The 10,991-nt window shown below is 35.9% G+C and overlaps 1 long non-coding RNA gene across 1 annotated transcript; it reads left to right on the plus strand.

Annotated features, from left to right (window-relative positions):
* The first annotated feature begins 501 nt into the window (after positions 1-501).
* On the plus strand, positions 502-4,676 carry LOC145068097 (uncharacterized). The gene is made up of 4 exons (XR_013688929.1): positions 502-1,466; positions 1,556-2,635; positions 2,837-4,018; positions 4,142-4,676. It is a non-coding gene; the product is annotated as an uncharacterized LOC145068097 (long non-coding RNA).
* The last annotated feature ends 6,315 nt before the right edge of the window (positions 4,677-10,991 follow it).

Raw genomic sequence — 10,991 nt, forward strand, 5'->3', positions numbered from 1 at the left:
ATATTATCATACAATTCAAAATAATCAATATATTATATTAATTTAGTATACGAATTATTATATCAAATTTAACAACAACGTTATTTTTATATTTTAAAAAAAAAACATATATTTTGTAAAGATTTCAACTATATAGGTGTTTCTGCGCAATGCACGGGCATTCGCCTAGTATATATATATATATATATATATATATATATATATATATATATATATATATATATATTAAAAAGGGGCAATTCTTAGGAATAGTGAACATGCTGGTCTTTTGGCACAAATGGTCCTTCTTTTATGGTCTTCTGTCCACTTTTGGATTTTTCCCATCTTTGTTTTCTGGGCAGTTTCTGCCATTTGATCGATTTTTTGTTGCTACGTGTTTCGTGCCTGTTCTCTTCACCGTTTTCCCACCCAACCACTTTTGGATTGCTGGCATTTTTTTTCGATCTGTCAAAATCTCCCACTGTTTCCAATTAAATACAGATAACAGATAACCCACCGCTTCAGTAGGTCGATAACTTCCTGACACGCTACCGTCCACCGCATCAAATACGAATGCTTCTGGATTATATCCTTCTTCTACGACTACCTTCCACCGCTCCCTTTTTCATCTCTCAAACTGAGTCACCGTCGATTCATCCTAATCGTCCACTGCCCTAGACGGCGCCGTTCAACACCATCACACCCTACTTTGCCTTCTCTAGCACTTCTTTCGTTCTTCTTCTTTCTTCAATCGTTTCAGATTTTTGGGATAATACGGCCATCGTGTTCAGGATTTCGATCTACGCCCCTTCACTTTACCATATTTTTATCCCTAACATGTATCACCACCTACTGCTATGAATTCCACTCTTTGTATCTAGAAGAATCATCACAAATCCTAAACCTAATCGATATTCACACTACCATCGGTCTATTCGATTTCAGGTGTCGACCATCCGCCCATGTCTCTTCCAATTATACCACCACCGCTTATTACCCTACAACAAAAAACACTCGAACTTCAAACTATCGTCTTCTCAAAAAGAAAACGGAAAGACGAACTATGACGTTGGAAAAATTGGAGGAAGAGAAACCTGGCCTCCGACGACGACGACGTCGGCCATGTGGTTGATAAGAGACAAAGCTTTTCAAAATCAATTCAGTATAAGTGGTTGATAAGTCATCAGTCAGTAAACCCCATCTTCAGTTGTCATTCTCCGCCCTCATCCACGTCAACCCACCACCGACTCTGACCTTACTTTTGATCAAGTTAGAAGTTATTAAATGAATATCGACCCTTACAATTTCCACCTAATTTTTGTATAATCACTAAATTGTCATATTCTTTCAGTTTTATCCAATTAAAATCATGATTATTGTTGTGTTCCATTTCCAAATACCATGGATATGGTTAAAATCCAAGAGGATTTGGAGATAATATTGACATGTTTACTGTTATGGATGAAATTTTGGTCGCTGCCCTCCAGGTATTTGGTTAAATGCCTAGATGGCTTATTCTATTTTATTATCATCGCTTCATCTTGTTTTCTTAGTAAATTACTTTTACATGTTTCAGAAAAGTCAACCTAGGATGGGATTCATGGTAAATTAAGAAGATTTGAGGGTCCGCAGAAGGTTGACGCCTCAATAGGTCTCGATTTTCATCGCCCATTTTCATTACTTTTTAATTTTAGAATAATTTTGATAGGGTTTGTTCAATTTAAAGACCCCATTTGCGTTTCGCTTAATTTCTGAGATTAATTGTATGCTTTAGGAACCTCATTAGAGTGTGAGCGGTATTAAAACATGAATTTATTGATTAGTTTGTGTTTATTTGTATTTCCGACCTGAACTAAAATCGAAGCAATGTAATCCTAATAGAGCTTCCCGGTTCCAAATATGTGAGAGTTCGACTCTTTCCATGATCAACCCTTCGTTGGTTTTCATCGATGGCGATCTCACTGGTATTCTCTTCGAATTTTACTATCTCGTTGGAATTTTATTTGTTGGCATATTTACCTACAAAATTAACCTAATTTATTTCTTTTGACGCAATTAGCTGACCCTTGAGTTGTTCATCGGTTATATGTTTGAATTCGTTGAAGTTGCTTATTTGATAATGTTTCCTTATTTGTTTTTTAAATGCTTAGGAATTGGAAAACCAATTACTGTGATGTAGTTTGACAAGAGTTAGGGATCGAATGGATGAGAGTATAATTCAATAATAATTACCATTGTAGGAGTTTGATGGGATTTGAATAATCAAAATAAGATAATCAATTGAATAAAGTTAGGGATGGTTATATTACATATTTCTGGATAATCAGTTGTCTTAGAACACCTGTTTTTAATTTTCAAATCTTATTATGTTGATTTTAAGTATCAGAAAATCATAATCATGTAATTCTTACCGGATAGTAAAAGCAAGGATCTAATGACAACGAAGAAAAATGAAGAAGAGTGGGTGGAATACCAAAATACAATGGAAAATGTAATAAAAAAGAGTGGCCTTGATAGCGTCTTCTATGATCTTAAGGGAAATCATGATAATTTTGGTGTTTCCACAACAGGTGATTCATATGATTTTTTTTTTTCAAAATATTGCATCACTAGCCAATTGGGAAGAAGTCAATCTGTTAATAGTGTTGCTCTACAGGTTATTTTCCTTTTCAAGTTGCATTTTATCATACATTTATAAATCAATATCTTATGAGGGAAAATTGGTAAAAACTTAGGACTTAAGAGGGAAAGTCTTCCTTCCTTGACTTTCTCTATTAAGTTCTTATTCCCCTGTTTTCCAGGTGATTATTATGACTTCAAGAATCATAATCAAATAATTATTTAATATTTTTTTCAGATGTGCAGACAAGATCTTTTATTTGTTTCATTCAATAGCACAACATCCACATGATGTCAATCATTAGATGTCACGTTCCACTCACACATCAAAGCCCTGGTTTTTTCTTCAAATGAAATAAAAAAAAGGTTACCGCGCAAATTTAGGTTCTACTGCAAAAGATGGTTAGGAATTCCATTTTAATACCTCAAAGTTATAAAAACTTAACATTTTTATGCAAAAAGATGGTTCATTTTTCATTCTATACAATGAAATTGTAAAAAGTTAGAGTAAATTACACGAATGGTCCCAATGGTTTGGGGTAATTTGCAAGTTTGGTCCCTAACTTATTTTTTTTAACTTGGAAGGTCCCTACTGTTTGTTTTTGTTACACGCTTGGTCCCTACGGTTTGTTTTTGTTATGCGCTTGGTCCCTATCCTACCTAAAAAGACTATTATTTAAATAAGGAAAAATGGTGAGATAGGTAAGGTAAGGTGAGGGGGCAGGGTTAGGGGTGTCTTTAATTAAATAAATTAGAAAATCAAAGACAAAATAGTCTTTTTAGGTAAGACAGGGACCAAGCGCGTAACAAAAACAAACTGTAGGGACCTTCCGAGTAAAAAATTAAATTAGAGACCAAACTTGTAAATTACCCTAAATCATAGGGACTATTCGTGTAATTTACTCAAAAAGTTAATATTTTTATTCCAAAAAATTGTTGATTTTTCACTATGGTACCTCAAAATTGTAAACGGTTCACATTTTTTTATATGTTTTCAATAAGTTATATTCAATAAAATTACAACACTATTAAGAAATAGGTTTTTTTTCATTATAGTAAATGGGGTGGTTGGAAGCATGAAGAACGAGAAGGATATAATTGCAGAAAGCAATGAGGTAATATTTTCCAAGTTTTTTTTGGCCCTTAATGCCTTAATATACATCATTTTGTTATATAATAGATGTAGAAGGATATAATTGCAGAAAGCAATGAGGTAATATTTTCCAAGTTTTTTTTGGCCCTTAATGCCTTAATATACATCATTTTGTTATATAATAGATGTGTCATTAATTTATAATGATATGGTCAGCTTATATTTGAGATGTTCAAACTTTAACTTATTTGTGCCGCTGGAGGCTGCCATCTTCTGAGAAGAGAAGAATATTACCAATCTAAATATTATGCTCCTAAGGTTTTCAATGTAAGAAAATTTGTTATAATTCTAATAATATGAATCTGGTCATTAAATCTTCGTATAAGGAGATTGTTGTGGTCATTACAAGGTCTTCCAATGAATCTCAAATGAAATATGTTTTTTTTATAGTTTGGCTACAGAAACAATACAATTCCATAGAGATTATTGGGCATTTGTTCGGAGGGACAAGATCTATCTGAAAAAGGTACCATCAGTTAATTTTTTTCCCTTGACCATTTGGAAGCATTTGCTACATTATCAACAATTTCATTAGTGTTTCTAACATTTGAATCTCATAAAATATAAATTGTCATAACTGATTTGGATGGGTTGAAGCCAGCGTAGAACAAAAGCTTGAATAATTTTTCAGAAAACATACATATCGATCAAATGGGTGGAGTAATCTTCCTCAAACCAAATTATTGGAGTTATCAAAATATTTGCCTTCTGGCTAATAACTGTTTCAGATTTTGGGTTGGTTCAATTCCAGCTCGAAGATCAAAGCCATGTTAGTGCAAGCAATAGTGTTACTTCAAAGAATCACATATTATTTAGGTGCATGAAATTTGACATTGGAATTGATCAATCTATTTGTTTATGTTTTGTTGTTTTTTGGCATCTACATATATAGCTCTTTTTTTGTTACACATCTACTACACTATTGTACATAACTTATTCTATGTCAAATATTATTTTAGTATAATGTTAGTTTAATATACATTGTCGTGATTCTTTTGTTACTATGTAAGTCGACTATTTTTCTTTCATCTCTTTCATTTTAAATTTGATGTTTCGTTTTTGCAATGGGAAAACAGGTTTAACCGGCATATTAGAAGTTTCTTTCATTTCTTTCATTTTAATTTTGATGTGCCGTTTGTGCAATGGGAAAACAGGTTTAACTGGGATATTAGAAGTAATTTATAGGTTTTTTGGTGTTCGCGATAGCAGATGCAATAAACACATAACCCATGACGAACAAAATTGTCAAAACCTACCACACAAATTCAATATCTCGTACAAGCATCATAAAAAGACCAAGGACAAAATCATCAAGAATCTCCTTCAAAAATGATTGTTAAACAATAATACCCTCCGTAAAAAGGTCACATCTTTGGCCCTCAATACGGGGTCACTCATCTAGTTGTTTGATTAAAAGCTATTTTATGGCTATTAAATGAAAAACAATTAGAAAAAATGACTAGAATTGTAATTTTCTTATGTTCAAAGGATGTAGTGGTGTGGGAAAATTGACTGTGACAGTTATTTAGGATTTTACTTTTACTACTACTGCAAATAAACAACAAAATAAATAGATAAATGGAAAGTATACATAGAGGTAAAACTTTCAGTAAGCTCTTACTTTATAAAACATACTTTCAGTATCAAAGTTTAATAGTTTATGGTCCAAGTTGATATCAACGTTTTATTTTAGTCACTCGAGTTCATTTATTTGATGATAAAATTATAACAAAAACCCTTAAACATTGATTTTTAAAACTATATTTCCAACGATAAATTTTGATTGAAAGTTTTGGACAAAAAGAGAAAATACTTATTTTGTTGTAAGCCAACGACTCTATCAAGCCCCCTACAAGCTATTTAGACATTACTATAACTCATTAATTTGTTATTTCTTAAAGTTTTAATCAAATTGAAAGGATGGTTCATACATCTCCAAAACGTTTACGTGGTTCTCTTAAATGGTTTTAATAATATATTTAAGTTATCTGATTTGTTTATTTGATCAAATGTATTTATTTTCTTTACTTTTTATAATAATAAAAAGAAAAACGCAACGGTCGACCTCAAATCTGAAAGTTAGGTGCAGTGGCAGCCTCTTCCTTGTCTCAATTTCAAACACAGGCGTTTTCAAATGAAAGATCAATCGGTCCCCATCCACAAACGTGATTAAAATTAGAATAAATTACATAAATGGTCAATGGTCTATATGGTTTAGTGAAATTAGTACTTTGACTCCAAAGTTTAAAAATAGACACCGTCGGTCCTTAAGATCTCACTTTTTTTGCATGGTATAACTTTGTTATACATCAGACATTGAATGATTATAAAGTGACTATTTTAAACTCAAACAAAATTCGTAAATTAGTAAGAGGCTAAGAGCCCTAACCCAAGCTACAAGCCCTCCACCCCCTAATAATTTATGTTTCCAACGAATCCTTTTTCCCACCGTTCACCATTGCCACATCCTTTGTCTATTTGCTTCCATCATGTTTAAAAAAACATTATGGAGAAACATATATAATCATTTAATGGACCGTGTCGCATCACCGTAAAATACCTTAACACTTTTGTTTAAAGTTGGAGGGTCGATGATGATAGACATTGATCTATTAATCATAGGGTGTTGAGTTGAACGCCGATTTAAGACCATGTAAATATTTATGATGATACAAACATTAATCAAATTAACTCATTCATTTATTACTTGTGAATTTATATTATTAGGCTAAAGGGTGTGGTGCAATTTTTATCAATGGTAAAAAGGTGTCACTTAAGCGTCACAACAACTTTTACGGTTTTTATGATTTTTACCTATGAACTAGGATGTAGTAAATGGTTTGCCTATAAGATTTGTTTTTCTTAAATTTTAATAAGAAAATATGAACTTTTTTAAAAACCATACTAAAAATTAAAAGTAACATAAAATTAAAAACTACATTTTAGAAATCCTAAAAAATAACACGAAATTAAAATTTACATTAAAAAAAAAAAAAAAAAAAAAAAAAAAAAAACCCACTAAGTCAAAAAAAAATTTTAAAAAAACATGACATTGAAATTTCATTTGCGGTATAGCTTATATTTTTCGCGAATCGACTCTTTCACCGTTTTAACCGTCTCTTGATGTTCGGGGTCGAGGTGTCTCACATCTTGCATTAACAACGAATATTCTGTGAGTCGGATGATTTCAACAATATGTTCTCCAAAGTTGAATTCAATTGTGTTATTTGTGGCATCATTTCCTCTGATCTAGCTGACCGCTTGGTTCCGACCGACGAATTTCAAGATGTCGCTTTCCATTTTCCTCTTGCTCGAGCTTTTGTTTTGTCCACTCCCATTGAAGGAGGAGGCAGATGTATTTCTTCGATGTCGTCTTTATCATCATTAAGATTAATGCCTACATGACCATTCGATGACACTTGTTGTGAGCTCGAATATGAAGATGTTCGACTTCTTTTTGGCGGATTAGCAATTTCTTCATGTGTTGTAAGTTCCCTCCATCTAATGCTTCTTTTGACAACGTCCTACACATAAATAAACTTAAAAGGCTTTAGCATATCATCTTGGAATGTAGCATGTTTTTTTTCAACAAACTCGCTTCACTTTATTCGCTAACCCATTACTTTTCAAAGTTTGTGTAAATTACATTCCAATGTGTCACAAGTTTTGTTCATAAGATTGCATTTTGAGTTATATTGGTTGGAGGTCCGATAATCTGGATCTCGACCCATTCCCTTACAAAACTGCTTCGTGATACATAACCAAAACTGATCACGATTTTGGCCCTTTCCCATGTGTAACGCCTGATTCCTGGTTCGCATTTAATTATACTTTATTCGCTTTTGTAGAGTAACTTGACGAGTTGGAAGCCCCAAACTCATCGAGTAGAAATCAGATTTAACGCGGGATCTTAAGTCACCTACTCGATTAATTGAGGGCCTTGACTCGACGAGTAGGGCTGCCAGGATGAAACCCTAATTTCAGGGTTTTGCACCCTATTTAAGCATCTTAATCCCCACTCCCCAGCTTCATTTACAGCCTCCAAGTCCCAAAACCTAATCCACAAAACCCTAGTGCTTTGCTTGAGATTGTGAGCCATTTTGAGTGATCCATGTGTGTTTTTGTGGAAGAAGAGATAGCTAAAGGGCTCAAGAGGGAAATAGTAGATCCAAAAACTACACATCATTTGCTACATTTTCGGGTAAGCAAGTCCCAACCTTGCTCAATGGTTTCTTTAATCTCTTCTTTTCATCTTTATGATAGTTTTGGTCCAAGTATGCTAGCATGTGAAGAATGGACGACCCAAGTGGGTATTCTTCTAGATCTAGGATCTTGAAGGACTATTATGGCATAAAGGCGCAAACTTTATGCCATAGGAGTCCCCATGCAAGCCATAGAGTTTCATTTTGGCCCTTTTTAGCCCAAAAGGTCATGCATGGAAGTAAAGTCTGAGACTTTACGTGTTCATTTGGTATCTAGGACTTAGATCTCGATTTTCATGTTTTGAGTTAGAGTAATAAGGCTTTTGGACAAAGATCTATTTCCTAAGGAACTAGGGTTTTAGCTAAACCCATTAAGATGGGTTATTAGCGGGAAAACTTGGAAACTTTACCCCTAAAAGGGGCATTTCTGGTGTATAGAAAAAGTTTGGACTTTGGATCTGAGAGTAGAGGCTTAATCTGTTAAGATGGTCAAACAGACAGAGGAACTCGTCAAGTCCATAAGGGAACTCGACGAGTTGAGTCATGTTGTCTCGTTTCAGCTTAAAATGGAACTCGACGACTCTGTGAAGGGACTCGAAGAGTTGATTCGCTAAATCGTGACCATGAGCAGCCCAATAGAACTCGACGAGTCGGGGGGACGACTCGGCGAGCTGGGTCACGATTTTCAGGACTGTTGAGTTAAAGAACCCGACGAGTTGATAGGTCAACTCGACGAGTTGGTCAACCTAGAATGTTGACTTTGACCAGGGGTAAAATGGTCATTTTACCCTTGGAAGAATTATCAGTTTTTGACTAAGTGATTATTGTGATGATGATCGCCTGGGATTCGATTAACGCAGCCATCAGAGATTCCTCAACCAAGATTTCAGCAGTCAGCTTGAGAGGTGAGTTTTTCTCCAATAGGAACGGGTCTAAGGCACCAATGTCGGCCCATTTATGTATGTTAGTGTATGTCGGACTTAGGTTTGATGTCGGGGCTAGCCCGATGTAGATTACGTGATTCCGGACTTCGGTCCGATGCCGGGGCAAGCCCGAGGAAAGATTTGTATGCTTGATGTCTTCATGATTCTTGCATGTGTTTGTTTATATGTTCCGGACTTTGGTCTGATGCTGAGGCAAGCCTGAGGAATGTTTAGTTATATTCTATGAGTTATGTGTTCCAGACTTTGGTCCGATGACGGGCGGGGCCAAATGTCGGATTCGGTCCGATGTCGGGCTGGGGCCTGATGCCGGATTTGATCCGATGTCGGGCGGGGCCCGATGTAGTGGGTAAGGCCCAATGAATGCCATTATGTAATTATGTATGCGGTATGTGGTAGTTTGTGGAGACTCACTAAGCTTTGCGCTTACAATTTTCAGTTTTGGTTTCAGGTACGTCCGGTAACAAGGAGAAGAGCTTGGGATGATTGCAGTGCACACACCGTTTGATTCAGCCTGGGATGTTTAGACTCTGATATTTGGCACATGATTTTGATACAATATTTTATTATGATGATTTTGAGATACATTACATATGTTTTTATGAGATGACAAATGGTATTCATGAATTTTTATAAATAATCAAAACGAAAATTTTGGACCGTATTTTTGGGATGTTTCAAGTTGGTATCAGAGCCTTGGTTTGATGGATTCGGGCACACTCTCGGGTGTGTATGAACTCAAACTACGGAATTTGTATGTAAAATTGCAAAAGAAAATCGTTTTTATGAAAAGCATTTTTAAAGAGAAAAGAACTTTGAAAAGAGAAAAGGGTGTGGCACATGCAATCAGCCGAGCTCAAGTAAGTACTTCCAAATTACCCATACAAGTTTATGTTATGATATGTTGTGAATTGCATGCTAGAGTAAGACTAAATATCTAGGAAGGATGCCTTATGTGCCTGTTATATGTATACCAGCTTTATGAGAACTGAACACTAGTTTAGGGCTAAGGATCTAAGAAGGATGCCTTATATGCGTGTTATATGTACCTCAGCTTATTTAACCGCATGCTAGTACAGATTAGTCAGTGATGGCCTAAATAAGATATGTTTGATTATGTTTACTCGATGCTCGAATGTTGCTTGCTTTGTGCATTTAGGAGTTCTAGTTATCCTTTACTAACTAATAAACGAATACGTTAAGTTACATATTGCGAGGACTGAAGAATTTCAGAAGGTTAGGTCTAGCTCTATTGTGTAGCTTTTGTTTGAGTCCAACCGTTGTAGGGTAGGACATCTCATTCGAACAATTATCTAGTCTTAGTAATATGTAATAGTATTCGCGAGCTAGTTAGGGGAGATAGCAGAGACTTCTTATGCAGCTGATGGCGAAGAGTGGGTTGGTGATTACCCTAGGGCAGGCCTAGGATGAGATTAGCGTGTGAAGCAGTAGTAGAAGAAGGGACTTGGTGGAGTTAAGGTAGTTCATGAGGAAAGTACGAATATATGTGGAACGCAGTATTAGTATTCTGATGTTGTTGTGATGTTGTTTTTCAGAATGATGGTATTACGCACTAGACCAGTCGGCAGTTCACGCACCGGTGAGGGATCGGGCTACGGATCTAGAGTCGGACAGTTGGATGACCAGACGAGGGAGTTCATCTCCTCTGAGATCACGTGCAGTATTCTGGATCAGACTCTTGTGGTCTTCGGCACGATCAAGGAGGGTATTTTAGAGCTTTTGGATGAGAGATTGAGTGCCTTCCGCACCGAAGTGGCGACCGTGATGGGGTCGCACACATTGACGTTCATGGAGTTCAGAGCTTGTGGAGCTCCTAATTACCATGGGGCTCGGGACCCCATTACGAGTACCAGATGGTTGGTGAATGTCGCCAACGCATTCCGCACCAGCAGATGTCCCGAGGGGGACAAGGTTCAACTTACATCCTGTTTTCTAAAGGATAGGGCACATGACTGGTGGGAGGAGGCCGGACATGCCATTGGTGATGATGCGGCTCCTAATGCTATGACCTGGAGTGACTTTTCGGCCAGGTTTAGGTTCGATTTTGTACCTGTGATGGAGGTGCAGCAGCTTGCT

Source organism: Lactuca serriola, chromosome 1 (genome assembly GCF_051521515.1).
Source record: "Lactuca serriola cultivar US96UC23 chromosome 1, Lser_US96UC23_V15, whole genome shotgun sequence".
In the NCBI taxonomy this organism is placed as follows: domain Eukaryota; kingdom Viridiplantae; phylum Streptophyta; class Magnoliopsida; order Asterales; family Asteraceae; genus Lactuca; species Lactuca serriola.